A 13,021-nucleotide genomic window follows, 5' to 3' on the forward strand; every position below is an offset into this window, starting at 1 on the left:
TTTACAGAACGGTAAAAAAATGTCTCTGGTCATCCGGTGGGCCGGTCAGAGGTTCAGCCGGTCCGGCGCCTTGATCGTCCTCTGGGATCGATGAAGTGGAGCAGGCGATGTCGGTGTTGTCGTGGTCGAAGTTGACTCCGGGAGCGTGCCAAAATCATCTTCATCAACGGGGGTGGGCAGGGGGGGGGACGGTCAGTCCTGGGGGGGTGATAGGGGCGGTTGGGAAGGGGAGGGTGGCGCTGGGGGCGGCGGGGGTGCTGTGGGGGCGGAACCTGCTGGTGCCAAGTCCCTGAGGGAGACGGTATCCTGGCGGCCGTCGGGGAATGCCACGTAGGCGTACTGTGGGTTTGCGTGGAGCAGGTGCACCCTCTCCACCAACGGATCCGCCTTGTGGAGCCGCACATGTTTATGGAGAAGCACGGTTCCCGGAGCTGTGAGCCAAGTTGGGAGCGATACCCTGGATGTGGACTTCCTGGGGAAGGTAAAAAACACGTTCATGTGGTGTACTGTTAGTAGCAGTGCAGAGTAATGAGCGAATGGAATGTAGTGCATCAGGGAGGACCTCTTGCCAGCGGGATGCTGGGAGATTCCTGGACCGCAGGGCCAGCTGGACGGCTCTCCATACCGTCCCATTCTCCCTTTCTACCTGTCCGTTTCCCCGGGGGTTGTAGCTCGTTGTTCTGCTGGAGGCGATACCCCTGCTGAGCAGGAACTGACGTAGCTCATCACTCATGAATGAGGATCCCCTGTCACTGTGGATGTAGGCGGGGAAGCCGAACAGAGCGAAGATTGTGTTGAGGGCTTTAATGACGGTGGCAGACGTCATGTCGGGGCATGGGATGGCGAAGGGAAAATGGGAGTAGTCATCGATCACACTGAGGAAATACGTGTGCCTGTTGGAGGAGGGGAGGGGGCTTTGAAATCCACGCTGAGGCGTTCAAAAGGGCTTCACCAGGTGCGCGCGGTCCGGCCGGTAGAAGTGCGGTTTGCACTCCGCACAGACCTGGCAGTCCTTGGTGATCGTCCTTACTTCCTCGACGGAGTAGGGCAAATTTCGTGGAAGTGTTTCGTCTACAGCGTGCATTCCAGTTTTGGCAATATCAGCTCTGATCTGGGCGAAAGCTTGTTGGGCCTCGGCCGTCAGGGGGAAATGAGTGGACTGTATGAGTGGGCGGGCCTTGTCCGCATAGTTTGGGACCCACTGAGCGTAATATGAGAAGAACCCCAGGCAGCGTTTGAGGGCCTTGGGGCAGTGGGGGAGGGGGAGTTCCATGCGGTCGGGATCGGGCCCCAGAACTCCGTTCTGGACCACGTAGCCGAAGGTGGCTGAGCGGTTTGTACGGAACACACACTTCTCCTTGTTATACGTGAGGTTGAGGAGAGTGGCGGTGCGGAGAAATTTAGCGAGGTTGGCGTCGTGGTCCTGCTGATCATGGCCGCAGATGGTCACATTGTCTAGGTACGGAACGTGGCCCGCAAGCCGTACCGGTCGACCATTCAGTCCATCTCCCTTTGGAAGACCGAAACCCCATTGGTGACGCCGAAGGGGACCCTAAGGAAGTGATATAGCTGGCTGTCTGCCTCGAAGGCAGTGTACGGCCGGTCCGATTTACGGATGGGGAGCTGGTGGTAAGCGGATTTCAGGTCCACCGTTGAGAAGACCCGGTACTGTGCAATCTGGTTAACCATGTCAGATATGCGTGGGACGGGGTACGCGTCGAGCTGCGTGTACCTGTTGATGGTCTGGCTGTAGTCCACGACCATTCAGTTTTTCTCCCCAGACTTAACCACTACCACTTGAGCTCTCCAGGGGCTATTGCTGGCCTCAATGTCTCCCTCCCGAAGCAACCGCTGGACCTCGGACCTGATGAAGGCCTTATCCTGGGTGCTATACCATCTGGAAATGGAAAATCACTTATTGTCACAAGTATGCTTCAAATGAAGTTACGGTGAAAAGCCCCTAGTCGACACATTCCGGTGCCTGTTCGGGGAGGCTGTTGCGGGAATTGAACCGTGCTGCTGGCCTGCCTTGGTCTGCTTTCAAAGCCAGCGATTTAACCCCTCCTGGTGGCGACGGGTTTGCAAGCTGGAGTTAGATTGGCAAAGAGGGAAGGAGGATCGACCTTTAGGGTCGCGAGGCTGCACACAGTGAGGGGTGGTCAGGGTACACCGAATTTAAGGGTCAGGCTCTGGAGGTTGCACTGAAAATCCAGGCCAAGGATAAGTGCAGCGTAGATGTTAGGGAGGACGTAGAGGCAAAAACCGTGGAACTCTACGCCTTGGACTGTGAGCGTGACCGTGCAGTACCCCCAGATCGCTACGCAATGGGATCTGGAGGCCAGGGAGATACTTTGATTGGTAGGGTGTACCGTAAGGGAGCAGCGCCTTAACGTATTTGGATGTACAAAGCTCTCGGTGCTCCCGGAGTCCAGTAGGCAGGAGGTCACGTGGCCGTTGACTTTCACGCTGGTGGATGCGTTGGTCAGAGTGTGTGGTCGGGACTGGTCGATTGCCATGGGTGCGAGCCGTGGTTGATCGTCGGTCAAACGCCTTCTCTGCATCCATGGCCACTACTACCTCGACCTCCCGACACTCCGGGGGCATCATAATCACGTTAAGCAGCCTTCTAACATTTGCCACCAACTGCCTACCTTTGACAAATCCGGTTTGGTACTCCATAATCACCTCCGGCACACAGTCTTCAATCCTGGAGGCCAACACTTTGGCCAGCAACTTAGCGTCCACATTGAGCAACGAGATCGGCCTGTAGGACCGACACAGATCCGGGTTTTTGTCCTGCTTCAATATTAACGAACTGGTGGCGTGTGACATCGTCGGGGCAGTATCCCTCGCCTCGTTAAAAACATTAACCAGCAACGGCCCTAATATCCCCAAAAATTTCTTGTAAAATTCTACCAGGAACCCATCCGGCCCCGAAGCTTTACCCGACTGCATTGCCTTCAAGCCCTCAGAAATTTCTTCGGCCCTAATCGGAGCCCCCAGCTCACCCACCTGCTCCCTGCCCACCCTTGGGAAAGTCAGCCCGTCCAAAAAGCGTTTCATCCCCTCGGGCCCCGTGGGGGTCTCCGAGCGGTAAAGTCCGCTATAAAAATCCCTGAACGCCCTATTTAGCCCAGCCGAATCCCCTACCAGGTTCCCATCACATAGATTATCATAGAATTTACAGTGCAGAAGGAGGCTATTCGGCCCATCGAGTCTGCACCGGCTCTTGGAAAGAGCACCCTACCCAAGGTCAACACCTCCACCCCATCCCCACAACCCAGTAACCCCACCCAACACCAAGGGCAATTTTGGACACTAAGGGGCAATTTATCATGGCCAATCCACCTAACCTACACATCTTTCGACTGTGGGAGGAAACCGGAGGAAACCCACGCACACACGGGGAGGATGTGCAGACTCCGCACAGACTGTTACCCAAGCCGGAATCGAACCTGGGACCCTGGAGCTGTGAAGCAATTGTGCTATCCGCAATGCTACCGTGCTGCCCCTAACCTCCGTCGACCAACTTATCGATTCCCCTGGCCGCCTCCCTCTTCCTCAACTGCTGTGCCAGCATTCTGCTGGCCTTCTCCCCATATTCATACAGCGGCCCCCTCGACTTTCTAAGCTGCTCCACTGCCTTGCCCGTGGACAGTACCCCAAACTCCGCCTGCAGCCTCCAACGCTCCCTTAACAGTTCCACCCCTGGGGTCACTGCATACCTCCTGTCTACCCGTAGGATCTCCTTGATCAGTTGGTCCGTCTCTGCCCTGTCTGTCCTGTCCCTATGAGCTCGGATTGAAATCAACTCCTCTCTCACCACTGCCTTCAGCGCCTCCCAGACCACCGCTGCTGAGACTTCCCCCGTGTAATTGACCTGCAAGTAGTCCAGCACACACTTCTTTACTCTCGCACACCGCCTCATCCGCCAACAGGCCCACGTCCAATCGCCACTGCGGGCGCTGGAAGCTCTCCTCGCTGATCTGCAGTTCCACCCAATGTGGGGCATGGTCCGGGACAGTGATGACAGAGGACCCCGTGTCCACCACAGCCGCCAGCAGATCCCTACTCAAAATGAAAAAGTCAATCCGGGAATACATTCTGTGTACATGCGAGTAGAAAGAAAACTCCCTAGCCGTCGGCTGTCTAAACCGCCATGGGTCGATCTTCCCCCTCCCCATCTGCTCCATGAACCCTATCAGCTCCTTTGCCATCGCTGGCACCTTCCCTGTTTTTGAGCATGACCGGTCCAGGCCGGGGTCGATGACCGTATTAAAATCCCCTCCCATCACCAGCTTGTGCGAGTCCAGATCCGGTATCTTCCCCAGTACCCTCCTAATGAAATCAACATTGTCCCAGTTTGGCGCATAGACGTTAACCAATACCACCTTCCTCCCCTCCAGCTTACCGCTCACCATGACATGACGGCACCCCCGTCCGAAACAACACTGCGCGCCTGGAATTGCACCCGCTTATTAATTAAAATCGCCACCCCTCTCGTCTTGGTGTCCAGCCCCGAATGAAAGACCTGACTGACCCAGCCCTTCCTCAGCCTAACTTGATCCGCCACTTTCAGGTGTGTCTCTTGCAGCATCACCACGTCCGCCTTCAGAGCCCTCAGATGCGTGAACACACGGGCCCTCTTGACAGGCCCATTCAGTCCTCTAACATTCCAGGTGATCAGCCTGGTTGGGGGGCACCACGCCCACCCCCCCCCCCCCCCCCCCCCCCCCCCCCCCCCCCCCCCCGATCAGTGGTCGAGCTGGAGGTGGGGATGCTGAAGGTTCAGCAGAAGCCCTTTCTGGGCCCGCTCCCCGCCCATGCATCTCGCTGCCAACTGCCCGCCTCCAGGCAGCCCCCACCCCCGACCTCCTCTCCATCCCCAGACCCAAGTCCCTCCCTCGTCAGCAGCATAGCTCCCCCCCTAGCAACATCACTCTATAGCCCAACCCCTGCCCTGTATTGAACCAGTATACACCCTCCACCGTGCTTCTGTGAACTAGCTCGCCCAGCCAGTGGCCCTCGCCTCCGGCGCCACAAAGTCTCCCAACTATTGTTCTCTACTTCCTTCCTCCCCCGCCCATCGAAACCTCTTCCCTCATCAAACCAAGACCGAACAACCTCCTAATTACCAAAGGAGACAGCCCAAGACAGACAGAGAGCCCACAGCACACCCCTCAATAGTGCAAATTAAAATAATACGAAATAACACATAGAAAGCACCCCACCCCCATCAAAACACCAAAAAAAAAACAACGACCGAATATCTTTTACTCCCCCGTCTTCACCCAAACTTCAAAGACAAACAGAAAAAGAAAGGACAACAATCAAACAATATATACATCGTTCAAAAAAGAAAAAAGAGAAAGACGCTGACGCTTAAGTCCGAAAAAGTCCTCAGTTCTTCGCCAGACCCTTCTTCTTGGCAAAGTCCAACTCCTCTTCGGGTGATTCAAAGTAGTGGTGCTGGTCCTCAAGTGTGACCCAGAGGTGCGCCGAATAGAGGAGCCCAAATTTCACTTTCCTCTTAAACAGGATCTTCTTCATCTGCCCGAAGCCTGCCCTCCTTCTGGCCACCTGCACACTCAGGTCCTGATAGACACGCAGTATACTACTGTCCCACGTGCAGCTCCTGGTACGTTTGGCTCACTGGAGGACACATTCTTTATCCAGAAATCTGTGGAACCTCACCACCATCACCCTTGGGGGGGTCCCCCGGCCGTGGCTTCCTCGCCATCGCCCTGTACGTCCTGTCCACCTCCAGCGGGCGGGAAAAAGCCCCCTCCCCTAGAAGCTTCTGGAACATATTTACCACAAACGTGCCCGCATCAGTCCCCTCAGGGAGACCGACAATTCTCAAATTCTGTCAGCGCGCTCTGTTCTCAGCTCTCCCACTTTTTCCAGCAGCCTCTTCTGCTGATCCTTCAGCAACCCCGCCTCCAGCTCGACCACCGTTTGGTGCTCCTCCTGGTCCGCCAGCGCTTTCTCCAACTTCTGGATCGTCCGATCCTGGGCATCCAGCCTACGTTCCATCCAATCAATCGACTCCTTTATTGGGTCGAGACAATCTTGTTTCTGTCTGGCGAAGCCCTCTTGAATGACCTGCATCAGCTCCTCCATCGATGGCTGGGCCGTCGCAGCAGGGGTACGAACCTCGGCCATGTTAACTTCAGCAGCCACTTCTAACCAGCCTTTGCTTATCTTTCTGTTTCTTCCATTACGGTCCCTCGGGGTTCTCTGGTCCATGCACCAGTGTGTGGATCCAGTACTTAAATGTCCGCACTTTCCAAGTCAAGACTCAAAACCATGAAAAAGTCGGGTAAAAAGGTCCAAAAGCCCGGCCAGAGCGGGAGCCACCAAGTATGCGACCTACTCCCTCATAGCCACCACCGGAAGTCCAATGGGCAGAGCTATGTTTTGGCCTTTGCCGCCCTGATAGCTCGGGGATGAATTTTGCTAGGGTGGCAGGACTCGGAGACGCCGAATTCAGGAGTATGAGTGACCTGCAGAATTCCTGAGGTTGGAAAAGGTCAAGTTCACCCTGAAGGGGTCGGCAGAGAGATTCACCAGGAGCTGGAAGCCGTTTATTGATTCCTTTAAGGAGGATTGAAGGGTCAGCAGGGGTTAAGAGGGTTAAAATGGGAAAGGTGGATGTGAGGAGGGGTTGGCGTAAGGGGAGCACTGAGGGGAGGGTTGTTTATTGTTTATTGAATTGTTTTGTTCTTCTGATTTTTTTTGTATACGTGAAAATGCCTGTATATGTGAATACTTTCAAAATAAACAAAGAAAAGAACAGCGATAAAGCAGGAGTAAAGATTTTGAACTGGGGAAGACAAATTTTGCAGAAATGAGAAGGAACTTGGCTGAGGTGGACAGGCCAACACGGCTTTCAAATGAATCTGTGGAAAACCAGTGGGAAGCACTAAAAGGAGAGATCCTAAAGGTGCAAAGTCACCATGTCCCCTCCAAAAATAAGAGTTGTACTGCCAAATGTAGACCCTCCTGGTTGTCTAGAGAAATACAGGGAAGATCAAACAGAAAAAGAAAGCATTTGAAAGGCACAAAAAAGGAAGCATTGCAGATAGCCGAGACAAGTACAGTGCAAGGGAAATAAGGAAATCAAAGACAGAGCATGCACAAAGATTAGCAAGTAAAGTTAAAGATAAACCTCATATGTTTTACCAATATATTAATGGTAAACAGTTAAGGAAAAAATGGGACCTATCAGAGATGAAGAGGAGAACTTGTGTGTAGATGTAGAGGCTGTGGGAAGGATTTTAAATGAATTTTGTCTCCGTGTTTTCAAAGGAAATGTATGGTGCAGATATAGTAGCCCAGGAGGAGACCTGTGAGATACTTGATGGGATAATCATAAAGGGAGAAGAAGTACTCAAAGGATGGGAATCCTTGAATATTGATAAGTCGCCAGGGCCAGATGGATTGTTTCCAAGGTTGCTGAAGAAGGTCAGGGAGGAGATAGCAGATGCTCTGAGGAGGATTCTCCAAACCTCACAGAGGAATTGGAGAAATGCAAATGTGATCCCATTGTTTCATAAGGGATTGAAGGAAATACCAAACAATTCTAAGCCAGCTAGTCTTACATCAGTAGTGGGCAAATTACTAGAACCAATCCTGAGTGATGGGATTGACCATCACATAGAAAGGCATAGACCAGTAAGGATAGTCTTCATAGATTGTTAAAGAAAGGTCTTGCCTCATGAATTTGATGGAATACTTTGAGGAAGTGCGAAGAAGGTAGTGCAGTGGATGTTGTTTCGACACTACCTTGTCCTGAACTACCTGGGCGGCAGGTGCGGAAAGGTCGAGACCTGTCTACGTACAAAGTCCCTCACCTGTAGGTAACAGAACCCATTCCCACCGGGCAGCTCAAACTCCTCCTCCAGTTCTTCCAGACCCAAAAAGCCCCCGTCTACAAACAAATCCTCAAACTGCTCAATCTCCGCCCACTGTCACTTCAGAACAGTTCACCCCATCCAGTCCCCCTGGAACAAATCATAGGACATAGAACATAGAACAATACAGCGCAGGACAGGCCCTTCGGCCCACAATGTTGCACCGAAACAAAAGCCATCTAACCTACACTATGCCATTATCATCCATATGTTTATCCAATAAACTTTTAAATGCCCTCAATGTTGGCGAGTTCACTACTGTAGCAGGTAGGGCATTCCACGGCCTCACTACTCTTTGCGTAAAGAACCTACCTCTGACCTCTGTCCTATATCTATTACCCCTCAGTTTAAAGTTATGTCCCCTCGTGCCAGCCATATCCATCCGCGGGAGAAGGCTCTCACTGTCCACCCTATCCAACCCCCTGATCATTTTGTATGCCTCTATTAAGTCTCCTCTTAACCTTCTTCTCTCCAACGAAAACAACCTCAAGTCCATCAGCCTTTCCTCATAAGATTTTCCCTCCATACCAGGCAACATCCTGGTAAATCTCCTCTGCACCCGCTCCAAAGCCTCCACGTCCTTCCTATAATGCGGTGACCAGAACTGTACGCAATACTCCAAATGCGGCCGTACCAGAGTTCTGTACAGCTGCAACATGACCTCCCGACTCCGGAACTCAATCCCTCTACCAATAAAGGCCAACACTCCATAGGCCTTCTTCACAACCCTATCAACCTGGGTGGCAACTTTCAGGGATCTATGTACATGGACAACTAGATCCCTCTGCTCATCCACACTTTCAAGAACTTTACCATTAGCCAAATATTCCGCATTCCTGTTATTCCTTCCAAAGTGAATCACCTCACACTTCTCTACATTAAACTCCTTTTGCCACCTCTCAGCCCAGCTCTGCAGCTTATCTATATCCCTCTGTAACCTGCTACATCCTTCCACACTATCGACAACACCACCGACTTTAGTATCGTCTGCAAATTTACTCACCCACCCTTCTGCGCCTTCCTCTAGGTCATTGATAAAAATGACAAACAGCAACGGCCCCAGAACAGATCCTTGTGGTACTCCACTTGTGACTGTACTCCATTCTGAACATTTCCCATCAACCATCACCCTCTGTCTTCTTTCAGCTAGCCAATTTCTGATCCACATCTCTAAATCACCCTCAATCCCCAGCCTCCGTATTTTCTGCAATAGCCTACCGTGGGGAACCTTATCAAACGCTTTGCTGAAATCCATATACACCACATCAACTGCTCTACCCTCGTCTACCTGTTCAGTCACCTTCTCAAAGAACTCAATAAGGTTTGTGAGGCATGACCTACCCTTCACAAAGCCATGCTGACTATCCCTGATCATATTATTCCTATCTAGATGATTATAAATCTTGTCCCTTATAATCCCCTCCAAGACTTTACCCACTACAGACGTGAGGCTCACCGGTCTATAGTTGCCGGGGTTGTCTCTGCTCCCCTTTTTGAACAAAGGGACCACATTTGCTGTCCTCCAGTCCTCTGGCACTATTCCTGTAGCCAATGATGACATAAAAATCAAAGCCAAAGGTCCAGCAATCTCTTCCCTGGCCTCCCATAGAATCCTAGGATAAATCCCATCAGGTCCCGGGGACTTATCTACTTTCAGCCTGTCCAGAATTGCCAACACCTCTTCCCTACGTACCTCAATGCCATCTATTCTATTAGCCTGGGGCTCAGCATTCTCCTCCACAACATTATCTTTTTCCTGAGTGAATACTGACGAAAAATATTCATTTAGTATCTCGCCTATCTCTTCAGACTCCACACACAATTTCCCATCCCTGTCCTTGACTGGTCCTACTCTTTCCCTAGTCATTCGCTTATTCCTGACATACCTATAGAAAGCTTTTGGGTTTTCCTTGATCCTTCCTGCCAAATACTTCTCATGTCCCCTCCTTGCTCGTCTTAGCTCTCTCTTTAGATCCTTCCTCGCTACCTTGTAACTATCCATCGCCCCAACCGAAACTTCACACTTCATCTTCACATAGCCCTCCTTCTTCCTCTTAACAAGAGATTCCACTTCCTTGGTAAACCACGGTTCCCTCGCTCGACGCCTTCCTCCCTGTCTGACCGGTACATACTTATCAAGAACACGCAGTAGCTGATCCTTGAACAAGCCCCACTTATCCAGTGTGCCCAACACTTGCAGCCTACTTCTCCACCTTATCCCCCCCAAGTCACGTCTAATGGCATCATAATTGCCCTTCCCCCAGCTATAACTCTTGCCCTGCGGTGTATACTTATCCCTTTCCATCATTAACGTAAACGTCACCGAATTGTGGTCACTGTCCCCAAAGTGCTCTCCTACCTCCAAATCCAACACCTGGCCTGGTTCATTACCCAAAACCAAATCCAACGTGGCCTCGCCTCTTGTTGGCCTGTCAACATATTGTTTCAGGAAACCCTCCTGCACACACTGTACAAAAAACGACCCATCTATTGTACTCGAACTATATATTTTCCAGTCAATATTTGGAAAGTTAAAGTCTCCCATAATAACTACCCTGTTACTTTCGCTCATATCCAGAATCATCTTCGCCATCCTTTCCTCTACATCCCTAGAACTATTAGGAGGCCTATAAAAAACTCCCAACAGGGTGACCTCTTCTTTCCTGTTTCTAACTTCAGCCAATACTACCTCGGAAGAAGAGTCCCCATCTAGCATCCTCTCCGCCACCGTAATACTGCTCTTGACTAGCAGCGCCACACCTCCCCCTCTTTTGCCTCCTTCTCTGAGCTTACTAAAACACCTAAACCCCGGAACCTGCAACATCCATTCTTGTCCCTGCTCTATCCATGTCTCCGAAATGGCCACAACATCGAAGTCCCAGGTACCAACCCACGCTGCCAGTTCCCCTACCTTGTTTCGTATACTCCTGGCATTGAAGTAGACACACTTCAAACCACCTACCTGAACGCTGGCCCCCTCCTGCGACGTCAAATCTGTGCTCCTGACCTCTATACTCTCATTCTCCCTTACCCTAAAACTACAATCCAGGTTCCCATGCCCCTGCTGCATTAGTTTAAACCCCCCCAAAGAGCACTAACAAATCTCCCCCCCAGGATATTTGTGCCCCTCAGGTTCAGATGTAGACCATCCTGTCTGTAGAGGTCCCACCTTCCCCAGAAAGAGCCCCAGTTATCCAAAAATCTGAAACCCTCCCGCCTGCACCATCCCTGTAGCCACGTGTTTAAATGCTCTCTCTCCCTATTCCTCATCTCACTATCACGTGGCACGGGCAACAACCCAGAGATAACAACTCTGTTTGTTCTAGTTCTGAGCTTCCATCCTAGCTCCCTGAAAGCCTGCCTGACATCCTTGTCCCCTTTCCTACCTATGTCGTTGGTGCCAATGTGGACCACGACTTGGGGCTGCTCCCCCTCCCCCCTAAGGACCCGGAAAACACGATCCGAGACATCACGTACCCTTGCACCTGGGAGGCAACATACCAAACGTGAGTCTCTCACGCTCCTACAAAATCTCCTATCTGTGCCCCTGACTATAGAGTCCCCAATTACTAATGCTCTGCTCCTCTCCCCCCTTCCCTTCTGAGCAACAGGGACAGACTCCGTGCCAGAGGCCCGTACCCCATGGCTTACCCCTGGTAAGTCGTCCCCCCCACAAGTATCCAAAGCGGTATACTTGTTTCTCAGGGGAACGACCGCAGGGGATCCCTGCACTGACTGTTTTTTCCCAGTCCCTCTTACAGTTACCCACCTATCTCCAATCTTTGGTGTAACTAATTCCCTGAAGCTGCTATCTATGACCCCTTCTGCCTCCCGAATGATCCGAAGTTCTTCCAACTCCAGCTCCAGTTCCCTAACTCGGTCTTGGAGGAGCTGGAGATGGCAGCACTTCCTGCAGGTAAAATCAGGAGGGACACTAACTGCATCCCTCACCTCAAACATCCTGCAGGAGGAACATTGTACTCCCTTCCCTGCCATTCCTCTAACTTTCTACCAAGATCTGGCTAACAACTAAATTAAATTTTTATAAAAAATAATAATAATATAATAAAAATATGGTACTTACCTCAGACCAATGGGTTTTATTATTAGGTTAGAGGAGGAGGGCGGGTGGGAGACACTACACGTGTAGTGTCTCGGGTTTCCTCTCCACCAGAATTTATTGGTGAGGGTCTTCCCAGACGTCCGCGGGTCGACTTCCTGATCCCGCCTAAAAAACTAATTTTTAAAAAAAAAGAAAAATTCTCAGCTCCTGCTGAAATTGACTAACCAGCCAGCTGTTCTCACGCCGCCGAAATCGACTGGCCTGCCCCTGCAAAGAGAAGTGCTTTTAAAGGTTGACTTACCTCCCAGCAACCTCCTTCCGCAATGCTCCCGCTGAAACTGACTAACCAGCTGCTCTCACGCCGCCGAAATCGACTGGCCTGCCCCTGCAAAGAGAAGTGCTTTTAAAGGTTGACTTACCTCCCAGCAACCTCCTTCCGCAATGCTCCCGCTGAAACTGACTAACCAGCTGCTCTCACGCCGCCGAAATCGACTGGCCTGCCCCTGCAAAGAGAAGTGCTTTTAAAGGTTGACTTACCTCCCAGCAACCTCCTTCCGCAATGCTCCCGCTGAAATTGACTAACCAGCTGCTCTCACGCCGCCGAAATCGACTGGCCTGCCCCTGCAAAGAGAAGTGCTTTTAAAGGTTGACTTACCTCCCAGCAACCTCCTTCCGCAATGCTCCCGCTGAAACTGACTCACCACTCACCAGCTGTTCTCCCGCCGAAATCGACTGGCCTGCCCCTGCAAAGAGAAGTGCTTTTAAAGGTTGACTTACCTCCCAGCAACCTCCTTCCGCAATGCTCCCGCTGAAACTGACTAACCAGCTGCTCTCACGCCGCCGAAATCGACTGGCCTGCCCCTGCAAAGAGAAGTACTTTTAAAGGTTGACTTACCTCCCAGCAACCTCCTTCCGCAATGCTCCCGCTGAAACTGACTCACCACTCACCAGCTGTTCTCCCGCCGAAATCGACTGGCCTGCCCCTGCAAAGAGAAGTGCTTTTAAAGGTTGACTTACCTCCCAGCAACCTCCTTCCGCAATG

Source organism: Scyliorhinus torazame, chromosome 14 (assembly GCF_047496885.1).
Source record: "Scyliorhinus torazame isolate Kashiwa2021f chromosome 14, sScyTor2.1, whole genome shotgun sequence".
Classification (NCBI taxonomy): Eukaryota; Metazoa; Chordata; class Chondrichthyes; order Carcharhiniformes; family Scyliorhinidae; genus Scyliorhinus; species Scyliorhinus torazame.